This window comes from Dermacentor andersoni, chromosome 3 (assembly GCF_023375885.2).
Source record: "Dermacentor andersoni chromosome 3, qqDerAnde1_hic_scaffold, whole genome shotgun sequence".
In the NCBI taxonomy this organism is placed as follows: Eukaryota; Metazoa; Arthropoda; class Arachnida; order Ixodida; family Ixodidae; genus Dermacentor; species Dermacentor andersoni.
This window is the reverse complement of record NC_092816.1, coordinates 141,194,401-141,213,475: the sequence shown is the minus strand read 5'-3', so window position 1 is coordinate 141,213,475 and position 19,075 is coordinate 141,194,401. Positions and strand designations below refer to the sequence as shown.

Sequence of the window (19,075 nt, the reverse complement as noted above, 5' to 3'; positions counted from 1 at the left end):
GCAAGTGAGAAAGCACCAACAAATTCAACAGTTGCAACCATCACCAAAAGTACTCAACAAAGCGGAGCAGGAAAAATACCAGAAGCGCCTCATCCCCCACCATTTGCAACAACAGTTGACCAAGTGCAAGGCCCTTGTGAAAGAGGAACTATGGCGCCAACAAAGAAATTAACTGTCGAGCAGCCTGTCTCAGCGACCACAGAAAACACTACAGTCTCTTCCCGTGATTCAGAATTGCCGCCGAGCAAGCCTCCGAGTGTAGCTGTAGGACGGCAAGAAGCACCTCCAACGAATGAGCAATCACTAACCAAATCAAAAGGCTCAACATTGACCACAAGTTCTCAAGAAAGTGGAGCAGGAAATACAACAGAACTGCCTAACTTCCCTCCATTGCCACCCACTGTTGAACAAACTAAAGGGCCTGCGGAAGGAGGAAGCCTGGCACCCACAAAGAAATATAATAACGAGCTGCCTGTCAAAGAGACAAAAGAAAACACCACTGTAACCAGCCAGGAACCAGGATTGTCGCAAAATATACCCGCCATTGGAATATATGGCCCACGACAAGTAGCTTCTGCAAGTGAAAAATTACCCACCAAATCAATCGTTGCAACCTTGACCTCAAGTTCTAAAGAAAGCGCAACAGGATTTATAACAGAAGAGCCTCATTTGTCGCCATTGTCACCAACAGTTGACCACACTAAAGGGCCTGCTGAGCTAGGAACCATGGCACCAACGAAAATTATAACTGTCGAGAAGGTTGTCACAGAGACCCCAGAAAACACTACAGTCCTTACCAATCAGCCAGGATTGTCGCAAAGTGTGTCTGCCAGTGGAATAAATGGGCCACAACAAGTAGCTCCAGTAATTGGGAGATTACCAACCAGTTCAATAGGCGCAACCTTGACCTCAAGTTCTCAAGAAAGTGGAGCAGGAAATAGAATAGAAGCGCCTCATTTGCCGACGTTACCAACATTTGTTGAAGAGGCTACAGGGCCTGCAGTAGGAGAAACCATAGCGCCACCCAAAAAATTTACTGGTGAGCAGCCTGTCACACACACGAAAGAAAACTCGACATTCACTACCCAGGAGCGAGGAGTATTGCAAAATGCATCCTCCAGTACAATAAATGGCCCACGACAAGAAGCATCAGCAAATGAACAATTACCAACCAATTCAACGGGTGCCACCTTGACCACAAGTTCTCAAGAAAGCGGAGCAGAAAATAGGACCAAAGCGCCTAATCTGGTGCCATTACCACCATTCTTTGAACAAAGTAAAGGGCCTTCTGAAGGAGGAACCATGGAGCCAACAAAAAACTTAACTGGCGAGCAGCCTGTCCCAGAGACAAAAGAAAACACTATGGTCTCTACCCAAGAGCCACGATTGTCGCAAAGCATGCCTCCCAATGTAACAGTAGGACAGGAAGAAGCACCTCCAATGAATGAGCAATTACCAACCAAATTCAAGGGGGCAACATTAACCGCAAGTTCCCCAGAAAGCGGAGCGCGATATGCGACAGAAGTGCCTCACTTGCCTTTGTTGCCACCATATGTTGAACGAACTAAAGGTCCTGCTGATGGAAGAAGTACGACGCCATCAAAGAAATTAACTGCCGGGCAGCCCCTCATAGATTTGACAGAAAACACCACGCTCAGTAACCATGAGCCAGGATTGGGCCAAGAACGCGGAATCAGAAATGCAACAAAAGTTCTTCAATTGCTGCCATTGCCAGAATTTGTTAAAGAAACTAAAGGGCAAGCAGAAGCAGCAACCATGGAGCTAGCAAATAAGGAAACTACACAAAATCCTGTTCCAGACACCACTCTAAACGCCACAGGAACTACACATAGGCAAGGATCTTCGCAAAGTGTATCTTCTAGTGGAATACCTGGTTCGCAGCAAGTACCTTCAATAAATGAGCAATTGCCACATAATTCAACGGGTGCAACCTTAACCTCAGGTTCTGAAGAAACCGAAGGAAATATAACAGAAGCGCCTCATTTGCCGCCATGGCCACAACTTGTTAATGTAACTATAGGGTCAACAGAAACAGGAATAACGAAGCCCACACAAAAGGCAACTCCCGAACTGCATGTGACAGAGCCTGCAGAAAACGCCACAGCAACTACACATGAGGAAGTAATCTCGAAAATTGGACCTGCCAAAAGAATAGCACGCCCGCAACAAGTACCTCCAATAAATGAGCATTTGCTGCTATTGCCATATTTTTCTAAAGTAGCTAAAGGACAAGCAGATGGAGGAAGCACGGAGACAAGAAAGAAAGCTACGATACCAAAGCCTGTCAAGCAGACCACAGAAAACGCCTCAGCAACGACTGATGATGCAGGCTCTTCGCAAAGTCTATCTGCGAGTGGAATTACTGGTTCGCAACAAGATCCTTCAATAAATGAGCAATTGCGAACGCATTCAACCGGTGCAACCTTAGCCTCAGGTTCTCAAGAAAGCGGAGCAGGAAATAAAACAGAAGGGCCTCATTTGCCCGCATGGCCGCCATTTGTTAAAGAAACTAAATGGCAAGCAGAAGGAGGAACCACAAAGCCTAGAACAGAAGCAACTGCACTAAAGCCTGTTATATATACCACCGAAAACGCCACAGCAACTACACATCAGCCAGGATCTTCGCGAAGTGTACCTGCCAGTAGAATAGCAGGCCCGCCGCAAGAACCTTCAATAAACATGAAATTTTCAACTAATCCTACGGGTGGTGCCACAAGTGGTGCCGAAGAAAGTGGAGGTGAATATTTACCACTTTTACCGCTTTTACGTGACTCTGTTAAACACAATAAACCGCAAGGAGAAGGTGGAACCAAGGAACCAACAATGAAAAAAGCTGGAGAACAGCCTGTTACAAAAACCACAGAAAGCGGCACGGCCACTACGAATGAGACAGGGTTCTCGCAAAGTGTACCTGCCAGTGGAATAGCAGGTCTGCAGCAAGTATCGTCAGTAGCAACTGCCGGAAGATTACGAATTTTTCCTGCTGGATCTAGCAGTGAGCTAGCAGGCAACTTAGGTGCAGATGTAGAAAGCTTGCCATCGAGAAAAAAATTAAATAATGGCAACGTGAACACAATATTTTCAGGAAGCACATCAGGAAGAGCAAATATACGGAACTTCGGTACAGAAGCTACATCAGAACTACATGGTGGAACATCTGCACAGACAAAGCGAGGTAAGCTGCTTGTTGCGATACGTGTTGAAAATATAGTGCCAGAAATGGCAGCACCAAGAGTTTCCAATACTGGGCCTGTTAATATTTTAGTGGGTCCGGTAAATGCTTCTTTTATAACTACAAAACGAACGAATGACATAATCAACCGTAGCACAAACACAAAATCAGTAGAACAAGCACAGGAAACATCACTGAAGGAGAAACTCCTACCATTCAAAATTGGCTTTAGTGCTGAAATTTCAACGCAGCCACAAGGAGGAAAGCCAGAAACTGCTAAATCTGGGAGCGATAAAGTCCGTCTCCTTATACATGGAAGAAATATTGAAACTGCGCCAATGTACCCTAATTCTCCCGGCAAATCTGTCAATGTTACATTAGGTGGACTGCGAACGATTTCGGAAAACATTGACTCATCACATACAACGGCGACTGCCATCGCGAGCATCGGATCGCGCAAAATCGTCGCGCAAGCGGTGACGCCACCTGATTTGAGGGCAGATGCTCAACTTACAACAGCCGAAGGAGTCGCCAAGCCAATAATTATAGGCACTGGTACCGTTGTGCCCGGAGAAGAGACATCAACTGGGGGCACACTAACAATTTCTCCAGACGCAACTTTCAGTGTTACAGGAGGTGGGCTACAAGCAGTTTCAGTTAACATATACTCAAAAAAGAACCAGGACAATGGCGCCATAATCTCAGAATCTCGACAACGAGCAGAAGGAGCACCTTCGGTTAGTGCAGAATTTCTAACGCAGACAAAGGGAACAAACACTTTGCCAGCAAAGGCAGAAAACAGTGAGATACGAAACATTGGTTTTAAAAGCACTGTATCTCAAGAAAATACTGTCTGGGCGACTGTGAACGATACACTTTTGGCGCCTGAGAAACAATCATCCGAAACTACTGCAGCGCATGCAGGACATACCTGTTCATTTTGGTCCTTGGTAAACAGTATTTTAAAGAAAATTGCACCAAAGTACTTTACTGCGAAATCCTAAGATCTCGAGCTTCCCGTCCGAGCCGTCCGTCAACTACAACTCGCAAACTTTAAAGGGTTCTCACATGTACAAATTGTCACAGTCATACCACAATAAACGTCACCTTTTTGTACTTTTCATCGTAATAAATTTTCTTTATTATCATACTGCTTCCCATTAAAACATTTGGTTAGCTCAACAAGGGTATGAAAAGAAAATCTGGGAAGGCGCTAAAGCTTCCCTTTAAGAATGGAACGCGATAGCATTCAAAGATCCCAGTATTCCTACGTTTCCCGGCAACTGCAGGTTCAGTAAGCGTAATGTTTACCGGGAAACGCTGGCGGTGAAAGCTATGCACGAAGACGGACTTTCTGGTAGAAACGTGGGATCTTCGCGGGTCACGAAGTGGTGGAGGCGTCCGCCATGTGTAGGTGTTGGTAGGAACCGTACACGCGTTTTTATGGCTTTTGAGGATAGCGAACCCCTGAGCGCGCAAATATCTGAGGTCATGGCTGCTCTGCGAAATTTAGAAGAGCTAGAAGATGGGCCTTTGTTTCAGTTTCCGCGTAACAGAATTATGTCTTCTCGTGCAATAAAATTACAATACAACAATATGATGTTTGTAGGAGGTGCTTAAGTGCTACTTTTCTATTTTCGATTTCAGAATTTGAGTTAGTTCCGTAAATTAAATGCGCTACGTGGAAGGCCTGGGTGCTTGGGCATGCGTGGTTTTCACCGAAACCACGGTCAACACTGCACGCGGAACGCCCACATTCCGATCTCGTTTTCTCGGCCACTCGGGTCGTGTTGCCGCGTCGGTGTCCACCACGTGGTCGCCTCTAAGCATATCTGGGTACAGCGCAGGTCCTTGAAGCTTCCATCCATCTGTCCCTGCATTGCTGAGGTAGCTTCCTGATTTCCTTCTATTCTTTTTGCGTTTAGCTCAGGTTTTTTTTTTTAATATTGCAGTCATACTGTGTTAGCATGAATTCGGATCGGTGCGGCAGCCACGTGGTGCTGACCGCGATGGTGGCCTCTTTGCACTTCGGCCACAGACTTTTTTCGATCGTGTTCCAAAAGACGCGACCAATGTTAACGTATGCAAAGAGCTAGTGAAGCGATTCGCACACACTGATCTTAAGGGAGTGTAGCATTTCGGAGCAGGTAGGATTCAGATTATGTTTAACTCCAAAGCCTGTTACGAATGGCCTGAAGGGTACCAACCTACAAAATTTTCCCAGCTAGCCGCAGGTGTGAGGGTGGCAATATTCGGAGAACCGGACCTTGGAACGCGCCCGGCCTGCTGCGATGACTTGCTTTGGTAAAACAAGAATGCGCCTCGTCCCCAAGCGATTGCCGCCGGGATGGCTAGACGCAGTCAGTGGACCAAGTATTGTTTCTGGATTCGCCGTCAGCATCAGGGCTTGTTTGAAGCGGTGGAAGTCCTGGGAGAAGATGTGTTGCGGCCATCTCATGGGGCTTAGAAGTCGTCAATCAATTGACAGACGTGGCGGTCATTCTCTGCAGAGTCAACACTGGGATTAAGAGGCGCCTGCTTGGGGCAAGACCTGTCTGCGAAAACCCTCTCACCTCGGCGTGGTCAATGGAACTTGCGCGGAAGTGAGTGTGTAAGCCCTCCCCCTCAAAGGCGCGTGGCTACGATGACTTTGGACGCTCCGAATTGGTCGACAGTTGAACAGCCGTTTTCCCTCCCCTAAGAATCTAGGGAGGACAGAGTGTTTTTGAGCAGCAGTTGCGCGGCTGCTCAGTGTGCATTCCTCTCTCAGTCATGCTAGACTGATGAACTGTAGCGCTCTCATGTAGATACTGTAAATAAATCCTATATTACTCGTTCTCGATTAGAACAAGTTCCATCCTTCAACAACGTCCTCAGCGAGGATAAGCTGGAAGATGGCATTGGGCAGCTATCAGCTATTTCATGCCCGACCCCAACCATCACAACTGGCTGACAGTGGTGAGATGGACTTGGCGACGTGGTGCAGTGTCTGCGGTGAGTGACTGGTTCTTGCTTTGACTCTGTAGGCTTCATGTCGTGGCTGTTTTGTTTAGAACAATACGGAATCTGGATTGTTGATTGATAGCTATGTTGCGTTTACCTAGGTATGTTTAGCGAGCAGCACCAAGGGAGTCAAAAGCAATCATGGAGTGAAGGACACTACTGAGAGACTAATTCTTGATTGTTGGGTGGAAACTGGGCCTAGAGGTACACAAGGAAATGCTAAAATGGGAATTATTGAAGCTGATTTCCGAAAAGGCCAGCGAAGAGAACATTGAGTTTGGGCTATAACTTCTTAGGAAAAGAGAGAAACGGGACAGAGAGAGAGAGAGAGAACGAGACAGAGAGGAACGCGGGTTCAGAAAAATGCAACTTGAGCTAGAAAGAAAACGTTTGGAGTTGTCTCAGGGAAGTTAAGGGGCGCTAGGACGATCAAGTGAGGCAGGATCATACCGAATGGACAGGCTGTTAAGGCCATTTGAGGTAGGGAACTACATAGGCTTGTCCCTAGGAAATTTTGAAAGGACATTCGAGATGAAATTCGGTCCGAGTACACGGCCACAGCGGCGGCGGTCAATGTTGCCGTGTGAGGCTGCGGAAGTAATCGCCAGACTCAATGCGCTGGATGCATATGATTATCCAAAGGTCAAGGCTGGTCTTTCTAAATAGTACCGCCTTTCAGGCGAAGCTTCTCGGCAGAGGTTCAGAATCACAGGTAAGACGGATTGCGAGGGATATCCTGGAGTTTGCGTATAGCTTAAAGGCCAACCTAGTCGAATGGTTTAAAAGCGCGGAAGCGTACGAGGGTAGAGACATGATTGCTTAATGCATGCGTCTAGAGCAGTTTTACAAAAGCAGCCCACAATCTGTGAATCTGCAAGACAGAGGAAATGTAAACACTGTGGAAAGGGCACTAAAATTAGCCGAAGAGTACGCAGCGTGTAGAAAGCTGAACGCCGAGGATGGAAATTGGGACGGTCGAAATTGACCGCGGAAACCATTTTCGTTCAAAAAGGGTTCGCAGGCTAGATGACCGGAGCCTGTAGACGAGGAGGAAAAGCCCTCAGAAAAGAGCCAGGAGAAATCAAACGGGGAAACCGACAAAAAGAGCAGAAAAGAAAACTCGAATCTTTTAGACATATCTTCTGCTATAAGTGTCTCAAACTCGGACATATCGCTGTAAACTGCGGAAAGCCTAGCGTAGTTTTCTCCTACGTGGATGAAAAAGACGAGACTATGGAACTGTTCAGCCCATATCTTCACGAACTGCACGTTAATGAGAAGCCATGCCGGGTGCTGCGAGACAGTGCCCCCACGATGGACATTGTCCTTCCGTCTTACGTGACGGTAGATGACTTCACTGGGGAAGTAGCATGACCGAGGCTGCAGTTTCCAAATTTGTGTCGCTACAGTACCCTTACATTTTTTTTTCTAATCAGTCAGAACATTTAATGCGTGACAAAGAGCTTAAATTGGGAGACGGCGTAGTACAGGCGTTGACGCGAAGCCAACCTTATAATATCGCATCGCTTTCAGATGAAACTGCAAAAGTTGCTCCAGCGAAGTAGCAAAAGTGGTAACTTCAGTAAACGAATCCGAGCTAGGCTCGAGGGACGAAACAACGGTTGAGGAAACACAGCCGGCTGACCAGCTCAATGAGAGCGTAACACTAGGGTGTCAAAGTAACGCCGGCTGGAAGAGCCAGCTGACGTACTCGCAAGCGAGACAGGGTCGCTACTATCACCGGCCTCAAAGAACTTTGATCGGCTCTTACTTGTGCACAGTGAGTCACTGGCAGCCGCGCAAAAGAATGATGCCAGCTAAGCTAAATTGCATCACACAGCTAAAGAAGGCATTGCTAGGCGCAACGTGACGATGCAAGTGAGAGGAGAATTGTTGTATCGGCACAAGAGAGACCGAAAGGGCATGCTTCTAGATAAGTTAGTCGTACCTACTAAGTATAGAGAGGACCTTTTGAGTCTCTGTCATGGAAATGGGTGGTCTGGCCCCCTAGGCATAAACAAGTCGAAGGAAATATTTCTTATGGAATACTAATAGCCTGGCTGTTTCAAAGACGTAGAAAGCTTTGTAAGATCATGCGACGCCTGCCAGCACTCGGGTAAAGCAGAAGAAACCTGGAAAGCTCCACTAAAGGTAGTGCCCTTAATAACAGAACCTTTCAGGCGACTTGTGATAGACACAGTAGGGTCTCTACCAAAGAGAAAGTCGGGTGCTTGTCCACCATGCTGTGTCCGGCTACAAAGTTTGCGGAAGCAATCCCTCTGAAAGGGCTCAGCACCACCGAAGTAGTAGAGGCGCTTTTTACCGTATTCGGATGAGTTGGGCTTTCAGCTGAAATTGAGGCGGATCAAGAGTCAGTATTCACCAGCGCACTGAGTTCCACATTCTTACAAAAGTGTGGGGTATGGCTGATATACAGTTCCGTCTATCACCCTCAATTAAATAGTGTAGAGAGGTTATGCGAGTTATGCGGGCGCTCTGTTACGAAAACAAGGAGGACTGGGAGAAGCGTCTTCTGGCCACTTTGTTTGCATTGCGAACGGTTCCTCATGAGGCTACAGAGTTCTCGCCAGCAGAACTAGTGTACGGAGGACACTCCGTTCTCCACTGAGAATGTTAAGATAGATGTGGGATGAAAGAGGAGAGAGTCCAACAGTGGTAGAATACGTGCTAAATCTCCTCTAACGGCTAAGTACAACCCAAGAAGTAGTCAAAAAGAACATGGGAGTAGCTCAAAAGAACGCCACATTCTATTACGACAAGAATGCGAAGCTTCGTACGTTTGACGCCGGGGACCAGGTAATGATCCTCAAACCTTCAAGAAAGAACAAGCTTGAAGTTTACTGAGACGGGCCCGTTAAAGCGTTTCAGATACCGACTATGCTCGGAAAATGCCCGTTAGCAGGAAGGAGGTGACGATATACCGCTGCAATTTGATGAAGCCATATGTAGAGCGGAGTGGAGTCGTTTATTGTACCATCAAGCGGCAGGATCACACTAGTACCGAGTTTAATGAGTATAACGCAACCTCCAACTCTGAAATCAGCCTGAAGAAGTGGTAAAACATTCGGTAAGGCGCACGGTCTTAGACCCGAGCAGCAAGATGAGCTAAAAGAGATGTTAGGGGAATACCTCGACAGATTCAGTGATAGGCCAGCTAGGACCGAACTAATAACGCATGAAATAGAGCTGGCATCAACCGAACCCGTAAGATGAAAGCTTTACAGAGTGTCTGGCAAGTTCCCCTTTGAGAAAATGCCAGCCGCTATGCCCCATTTATCTCACCTGTAGGCACTTCTCGGCCTCTTGCCCTCAGCTTCGGGTTGAAGAAGGCGCCGTTTCGCTTCTTTAAGTTAATGGATATTGTCCTAAAACGCTTGCAGGAGTTCGCCTTGCCATATTATGATGATGTAGCAATTTTTCAGGACAGCTGGGAACAGCACGTATCACACCTCAAACAGGTGTTCTCACGGTTGAGAAAAGCCAGCTTAACAATGAAGGCGGAAAAGTGTAGATTTGGCTTTTCGCAGGTTACTTATCTGGGCCATGTTGGCGGCCAGGGCACGAGACAGCACGCCGAGCTGAAAACAGCCGCGATTGGAGAATTTTCACAGCCACGCACGAAAACAGACATTGGTTCATTGTTTGGGACTTGTGGGGTATTATCAACGATACATTCCGAATTACTCGCAAACGTACGCCCTCCGAAAGGTAGCCCCGAATAGCCTGCCCTGGGATAAGGACAAAGAGAACGCTTTCCAAATTTTCGAAACGCTATGGGTTTCTCGTCCTGTGCTTCGCGCTCTGGACTACGCAAAGTATTCATAGTTCAGTGCGACGCAAGCGACAAGGGTATGGGCGTGGTACTGTCAGGTCGGCGACGATAATGAGGAACATCCTATCCTCTATACCAGCCGTAAAATAACTGTAAGAGAGGAAGCCTACAGCGCTTCAGAGAAGGAATGTGCATGTTTAGTTTTGGCAGTCCAGAAGTTTTCATGTTACTTTTACGGAGCGAGGTTCATCTAGTAAAGCAATGGAAGGGGCTAGTTGGCGAACGTTCATGGTTATATTGCGCTCAGTTTTACACAGACGATATTAAGGAAGGACAGGACGTGGACGGACGTAGCGCAAATTACCAACTGTTTAACACTGTTAAAGAACGCCCTTATTCTTTAACAGTATTAACAGTTGGTAATTTGCGCAACGTCCGCCCACGTCCTGTCCTTCCTTAATATCGTCCGTGTAAAACTGAGCGCAATATAACGATGGAGGTTTATCTTCGAGACCGACCACTGTCCTCTGACGCGGCCCAATCAAATGTCACACAAGAATGGCCGCTTGCTCCGATGCAGCCTCACTCTCCAGGAGTACAACTTCTCCGTTAGATATAAGAAGGGAAAGTTGCATAGAATGCGGATAGTTTGAGCAGGCCAATTTGAATTCTGCGTATAAGGATACCGCCTAAATTTTGAGTTTGTTATTGTTGATGTTATTAAGCCAAGAAGATCCCCTCTCATTTAGCAGGAATCCATCCATGATTGCTCAATTTCTCAGCACGAAATTCCTTCAAAAATTGGCATAGCGAAATGCAGCATTTGTTGTTTCTGCACTTATGTTTACTGTGAAGCCTACCGGGTCTAAAGTGAGATCCAAAATACGTCATCTCGGCGCAGAGCCATGTTGGTTTTGCAGTTACCTGTCCTTACTGAATGTTTTGGGGCGTTGTCATCATTTCACAGCCGGTCGCTGCAAGCCATGGCATCCCGCCTTTGCCATAAGCCATTATCTGTCTGCCAAGCGTTTATCAGCACTGGCCAGTCCAGATATTCCGGGCCATGGAGGCGCTGTTACTAACGGCCTGCAAGGGTATCGCCCTACAAAATTTTCCCAACCAGCCGCAGCTACGGGGGTGGCAATATACGGAGAAGCAGAGTTTGGAACGCGCCCGGCCCGCGGCGATCACTCGCTTTGGGAACACAAGAATGCGCCTCGTCCCCAAGCGAGCGCCGCCGGGATGGCTAGACGACACAGTCGGCGGACCAAATATTGTTACTGGATACGCCGTCACCGCCACGGCTTGTTTGAAGCGGTGGAAGTCCTGGGAGAAGTTGTTTTGCGGCCGTCTCACGGGGCTTAGAAGTCGTCAGTCAATGGACAGACGCGGCGGCCATTGTCTGCAGAGTCAATACTACGACGAAGAGGCGCCTGCTCGAGGCAAGACCCGTGTCTGCGATAACACTTTCACTTCGGTGTGGTCAGTGAAACCTGTGCGGAAGCGAGTGTGTAAACCATCCCCCTCAAAGGCGGGTCAGCTGCGGTGACTTTGGACGCTCCGAATCGGTCGACGGCTGAACGGCCGTTTTCCCTCACCTATGGATCTAGGGAGGACAGAGTGTTTATAACCAGCTGTTGCGCGGCTGCTAAGTGTGCATTCCTCTCTCAGTCATGCTAGACGGATGAACTGTAACGGTCTGATATAAATACTGTAAATAAATCTCATATTCCTCGTTCTCGATGAGAGCATGTCTCTCCCTTCAACAACGTCCTCAGCGTTGATAAGTTGGACGACGGCATGGGCCAGCTATCATCTATTTCATGCCCGACGCACACCATCACAGGCCGCGGTTGATCGCTTCTTATCTGACCCCGCCTTGAAAGTTCCTGTGGTTCAGGTTCTTTTTCAATACTGCGGAGATCACTCCAAGTTTGTGAAGGTGTATAGCTGTCCAATGAGACATACAAGACGAGCTCACATAAAAGATCTGAAAGTATCCGTCAAGGTCTAGGGGATCTCCGGCGAAAACGTACCTGAGTTTCCTGAGCTTGCTTCAGGAAACCGACTTACCTGTATAGAGATGATGCAGCCTGTTCCGAAACTTCGCGTAGGCGAGAAGGTAGTGCAGGCCCAGTACGACGGAGTCGTTTGTGTGTGTCGTAAGTGCAACTTGGATGGTCGCCACGATTCTGCGTGTGGCATGTCGATGTACACACACTGCAAGCACTTCGGCCACGTGGCCTGCAATATAACATGCGTGCGGTACAGCGGGGACCACACGGTCTTGGCGTGCACTGTCCGCATCTACTCGTCAGTAGCCGTGCTGGCACAGCAGTAGACACCAACGTAGGAGGAACAGCCTTTACTTCAATGGTAGATAGCCCAGCGGGTGCCGCAAAGAATGGAGGAACCAGGCTGCATTTAGCGTTGTAGACACTGCAGGTGGCAAAGATTCCGACGATTCCCATGCACCCGTTCCCCTGTCTGTCGCGACAACGTGCGGAGAATGACTGGCGACGAGGTATACGCAGCTCTCGCAGCTGCGTAAACCTGGGTCTTGCCATAGCTACTTTCAACTGTAGCTGTAGGGGTTTGTCTCGAGCTTCAAAACAGCTAGAGGTTGTCAACTTAGCTAAATTCATAAACGTAGATTTTCTCGTGCTTCAAGAAACGTATGTCCACAGGCTAGGCCAGATCAGCCCCTTGGACAAGATTTTTCGCACCGGGTCTTTCTGGAGTTATGGCGAGTTTAGCTGCCGAGGTACGGCTATCATTGTGATGCTGAATTTCAGTGGCCTTGTACTGCGCCATTCCATACATTCCGAAGGCCATATCCTGTCGATGGATCTTGATTCTGTCATTAGAATTGTTGACAAATTGAATTGTGGACGTCTGCGCTCCATGTCGAGGTAAATATCGTAGTTGTTTGCTACATTGGATGCCCACTTGGTAGGCCCATGGCGGATCATTCTCTTCAGTGATTTCAACTGCGTATTAGAGCAGGTCGACCGTGTCTCCTTACGAGGCACTCCGAAGTTCAAGGATAGCCCTTATGACGTAGTAGTGCGACTGCTTTTGTGATAGACTCGGACTGCTCGATCCTTGACGCATACTCTGCCCTTGGAAGTCAGGAATGACATGAACAGGGCATATGGCACGGAGCCTCATCGATCGGTTTTACGTCTCATTGTCACTGGCCCCCAGTACGCATTCTTCTTGGTGGTCTCATGCGGCTTTTAATCCAGCAGTTGGCCTATTCGAACTTAGTGAAGCAAGGGAAGAGCCTGTGGTGTCTAAACCCAGGGTTCTTAAGCGACACGCAGGCGACCGCAGAGGCACCGTTCATTCTGTATCGTTCGTTCCACAAAAGGAAATCATAGACGGTACAGAATGGGATCAAGTGAAGGTCCATGTGCGTGAGTGCTTCAAGTCTTGGGGCAAGCGTCGAGCGCGCGAGCAGCGGGAAGAGATTGAAATCGCCTTTGACGCGATCCTCCTGCTCTCGAGACCACTGTCCTGCGGGTCAGGGGTTAGTCCAGCGCTGACCTATATCCGAAAGGAACTTCGAATTCTCGTCCAGCAATGCCGTGATGGCTTGAGAGCTATAACCCGAGTGCAGCTGTGGGAAATGGAAGCGTGCGCTGCAGAAAGGTCTTATGTAGGAATCTTTCGACGAAGCGCACAACGCTCTCTTCCCTATTTGATCCAAGCAATGGTAGCGTACTCGATTCAACTGAAGGGGTTCTTGCACTAGCAAGGCTATTTTACAACTTTTATGCCTAGCCAGCTGCCACTTCAGCCCTATTTCCTGTTCGCTATACCAGCTGAGCCAGCGGAACTTTGTGACTCAGAGTTAGTTCAGGAGGAGCTTTGTTCGGCTTTGAAGTCTATGAAGTGTAATCGGAGTCCAGGATCCAATGGATTGACAGCAGAGTTTTATGTAAAGTTTTGAAAACTGTGAAGAAAGCCGTTCATGTCACTGGTGAATAAGCTGCTCAGTGGAGGGATCTTGTCAGCGTCTCAAAGAGAGGGGCTAGTCACGGTCTTTTGTAAGAATATGAGTCTAGAAGCACTGATCTAATGTTGAATTCCAATGGCAGATCCAGATCAAATTTTCTGCTCTGTATGGAGCAATCCTATCCCAATGGCAGAGTGGGAGCGTGAGCTGTGTGTTCCAATGGCAGATTGGGACCAGCCGCTGATCCCGGATTGCTCCGTGGAGCAAAAATATTTGCTCCGCCGAAATCGGCAGATTTGACCGGAAGTGCTCGTGACGTATTTCCTTCACCCGCCTCTGCTTCCTGTCACGGTAGCCTGTTTCCGGTCGCGGGCAGCTATGGACGACATGGGAAACGTGGACGCCGCTTCGCGCCGTGTGATTTTGTTCGCGCTCCTAGACAGCTCCGACTCAGACTGTACAATTTCCAAGTCGAGTGATGATTCTTCTGACACGGACAGTGAAATGGGGTGGTGGGTTGCCCTTCCAAGCGCTTGTTCCTCTCTCTATCCTAGCGCCCTCTCACTTGATTTTCGTGTACTAAGTGCCCCCGCGGGAGCGCACGCATTCCCTTCGCAGATATGGTGTGCGCACATGAGAGCGATCTCAGTCGGAGCGACGCGCTCCGTTCGTGATCCGGCCGAGCGCTCGCGATCTGCCATTGGAATTCAACATAAGATAAGGGCGTCCAATCACACTCCTTAACCGTTATTACAAGCTCATAGCAAAGTGCCTTTGTATGCGGTTCACTCCAGTGCTTAGCACAGCTTTGGGATCATACTAGGCATGTTGTGTCATGAGGCATTCCACTCAGCTTCACAGTTCCGCTGTAAGGAACTAACTAGTCCTGTGGGCGAAGACTTTCGATATCATTAACCACAGGTACATTTCGCGCGCTACGGAAGAGACTGACTTCAGCGGGGGTTTTCGCCGAATGGTCCAAGTTTGTATTCTCGACCGACTTCTTTTCTCATACAGGATCGCATCTCGGTGGCTTTCATTATTGGACGTAGTGTGAGGCCGGGGAATCTTCTATCACCTACCATCTATGTACTCGCTTTTGAACCGCTTTTGAAGAGGTTGCCCTTTGACAGTAGAGTTGGCAGCTTCCAAGTCCTACCTAAGCCTTGTTCTCACCGGCTACAGCACTACTTATTTCAGATACGCCACTAATGTCAAAGACTGTGTGACTCAATACGTTGCGTTATATTCGCATTAAAACTTACTAGTTACCGAGTTCAGCTTTTACATTATCGCCAGAATATTCAGTTCAATTTCGCATAGTGTGGTGCGCAAAGGCTTACTTTGTGTGTTTTTTCTTTGTTGCTGGCTACACTCCACGCGTTTTGCTGACCTTCCTCTGTGACAGCATTCAACTTATGTGTTCTAACCTCGGCTAGCACTAATGTAACGAAGCTGTTGAATATATTTTGACGTTCTATACGAGGTATGCGTTCCTTGCATATACCCCTTAGCGGACTGTATATCATGTGTTTTACATAATGCGTTCAAAATCCCTTACTATAGAGCAAGATCATATATTTAAATCATTTCCCCTCGAATACATTTCGCACAGAGTCCATGTCGAAATGGAGTGTGTGGCAAATTGGTGAAACACTTATGCAAACTAGGGTTTTTAGCTTCTAAACAAAAGAGCCATGAGATTGGTCTCAATGCAAGACTTGAAGTACGCCATTCGAGGAGCTTATAACCGTTTTCAGAAAAGGAAGGAGCTGACGCTGATATATTTTACAGAATAAAAATTTTATGCCAATTTTACACAGAAAAGTGAAAAGAATATCCGCCTCCATTTCACCCTGTGAAAGTGAATGTACAGCGCAGCTGTTGGATACGTTAGACAACTAACACAACCCCAACCGACGTCAAACAACGTCAGAAAAACACTATGGCCACAAGCGAAGTCCGTCACGCGCGCACACTTGCGTGAAGTGCCGCATATATTCTCCTTCTCGACGTAATCATCATAATCATCATCAGCCTGGTTACGCCCACTGCAGGGCGAAGGCGTCTCCCATACTTCTCCAACTAATCCGGTCATGTACTAATTGTGGCCATGTCGTCCCTGCAAACTTCTTAATCTCATCCGCCCACGTAACCTTCTGCCGCCCCCTGCTACGCTTCTCGCGCCTTGGAATCCAGTCCGTAACCCTTAATAACCATTGGTTATCTTCCCTCCTCCTTACATGTCCTGCCCATGCCCATTTCTTTTTCTTGATTTCAACTAAGATGTTACTAACTCGAGTTTGTTCCCTCACCCAATCTGCTCTTTTTTTATCCCTTAACGTTACACCTATCATTCTTCTTTCCATAGCTCGTTGCGTCATCCTCAAGTTAAGTAGAACCCTTTTCGTAAGCCTCCAGGTTTCTGTCCCGTATGTGAGTACTAGTAAGACACTGCTGTTATACACTTTTCTCTTGAGGAATAATGGCAACCTGCGGTTCATGATCTGAGAATGCCTGCCAAACGCACCCCAGCCCATTCTTATTCTAATTATATCAGTCTCATGATCCGGATCAGCGGTCACCACCTGCCCTAAGTAGATGTATTCCCTTACCACTTCCAGTTCCTCGCTACCTATCGTAAACTGCTGTTCTCTTCCGAGACTGTTCAACATTACTTTAGTTTTCTGCTGATTGATTTTTAGACCCACTCTTCTGCCTTGCCTCTCCAGGTCAGTGAGCATGCATTGCAATTGGTCCCCTGAGTTACTAAGCAAGGCAATATCATCAGCGAATCGTAAGTTACTAAGTTATTCTCCATTAACTCGTATCCCCAATTCTTCCAATCCAGGTCTCTGAATACCTCCTGTAAACACGCTGTGAATAGCATTGGAGAGTTCGTATCTCCCTGCCTGACGTCTTTCTTTATTGGGATTTTGTTGCTTTCTTTATGGAGGACTACGGTGGCTGTGGAGCCGCTATAGATATCTTTCAGCATTTTTAAATACGGCTCGTCTACACCGTGATTCCGTAATGCCTCCATGATTGCTGAGGTTTCGACTGAATCAAACGGATTCTCGCAATCAATGAAAGCTATGTATAAGGGTTGGTTATATTCGGCACATTTCTCTATCCCCTGATTGATAGTGTGAACATGGTCTACTGTTGAATAGCCTTTACGGAATCCTGCCTTGTCCTTTGCTTGGCAGAATTCTAAGGTGTTCCTGATTCTGTTTGCGATTACCTTAGTAAATATTTTGTAGGCAACGGACAGTAAGCTGATCGGTCTATAATTTTTCAAGTCTGTGGCGTCCCCTTATCGATTAGGGTTATGGCGTACTAGTTGTGCGGAAAACCGCTAGGTATGCATCTGCGGAAACCAGCATGGTTCGCTTCGTGTTGTCGACAAATTCGACTTTGCCCTACGTATGTGAGTACGGCTAGCCGCCTGGTTCGGTGGTAGAGCGGCTGTCACGGAAATGCGGGGGTCCCGGGTTCGAGTCCCGGGCCAGGACGAATTTTTCTTCAACTGTGAGGCTTTTCTTTCGAAGAACCCGTATGAGTTTCCTTTGTTGCAATTGCTACGAATGGGTGGACGTCTGAGTTTCCCTTTATTTTTATTGTCATTCTTCTAGGATCTACGCCAAACACAAGTGCCTCATTGGGCTACTTCAATTTTCACAAGAAATGGTGTAAGAAAATTCGTAAAGTACGACTTACACAAGAGCTGCACACATCATACCTTCGGACTGTAATTCGAGTACACGAGAAAACTCAACGACAAAGCCGTTTTCCAGCTACCTTGTTAGCTTTGTCTAAGTGGCCGCGGCCGCTAGGTCGCGGTACTCTTTTTTGATATTGTTTGCCATAATGTCGATTCCGGTTATGGCACGCACTGTGCGGCAGATGCAACGGGGACAGCGCCCACCCATCAAGGACATATACATTGTGTGCACCGTACGCCACGGGCCCACGCTCGTGTGCGGAAGCTCCATGTACATGTCCGAGGCGCTACGCCAAGCGCAAATGCTTTATTATGGCGATAGAAATTATGTGCTCACTCCAGGCACACTTTTTCTTTCGCCGTTATGTTCCGGATAAAGTCAAAGGGTGATAAGAACGACGCCGGGCGTTGCATGCTGTACGTACAAGTGAGAGTGAACCAGGTGAGCCTACGCTCGAGGCTCAATCTCGTGGACGCAAGAGAGGAAAGTGGGGAAGAAGTGCCTCGTCTTCCTTGGCACGCCAGGCCCAATGGGGGTTAATTTAGTTATTAAGCGAATGTTTAGAAGTTTGTAAGGGCGATAAATCCACTATACTTACTTTGTATGGCTGTCTATTAATTTGCTATCGCAATCGATGCTTCCTCTTTCGGGTGAAACAGCGACTTTTCTCAGAATATTGCGTAAGAAAATTCGTAAAGTGCGACTTACATACAAGCTGCACACATGATTGCTTCGAATTCTAATTCGACTTCACGGAGAAACATAATTCTGATAAGCGGACCCTAAAAGACAAAAGTTCCTTTTCCAGCTGCCGTTTGAGGTCTGTCTGAATGGCCGCGGCCGCTAAGTGGCAGTACTGTTTTCGAAAATGTTTTACCATAATGTCGATTATGCTCGCAGCACACGCTGTGCGACAGATACAACGGGCAGCGTGCCCATACGCCAAGCACAGATACATTGAGACCACACGTACGTTACGCGCGCACATGCGTATGCCGCAATGAAGCATAATGTCACCAACTCCAACATCACCAACTGGCCTACACCCGCACTCTGCTACGATACACCCTCATTCTTCTAGACCCAGCACCAAGCGGAAGTGCCTCATTGAACTAAATAAATTTTTCCATGCAAATTGCGTCAAAAATTACATAAAGTTGAACTTACACACCAGCTGCAGACATGATAGCTTCGGATTGTAATTAGAAGATAAGAAGAAACAAAATTCTGCCTAACTAAAGGATAAAGCCGTTTTCCAGCTGCCATTTGAGGCCTGTCTGAGTGGTTGGGGCACTAGATCGCGGTACGGTTTTTAGTAGCACAAGCCCACGAAGAATCCCGGCAAACTAGAGGGTAACAGCTTCGCTGTAAGAGAAAAAGGTCCAAAGAGTGCTGCTGTC

General features: G+C 47.5%; 1 long non-coding RNA gene across 1 annotated transcript in view; it reads left to right on the top strand.

Moving 5' to 3' along the window:
- Window positions 1-2,078: 2,078 nt before the first annotated feature.
- The window catches only part of LOC129383197 (uncharacterized), a 43,868-nt gene continuing 26,871 nt past the window's right edge, over window positions 2,079-19,075 (top strand). Inside the window, exon 1 of the long non-coding RNA XR_011893101.1 lies at window positions 2,079-3,196. This is a non-coding gene — a long non-coding RNA (uncharacterized lncRNA). The remainder of the gene's footprint in view (window positions 3,197-19,075) is intronic.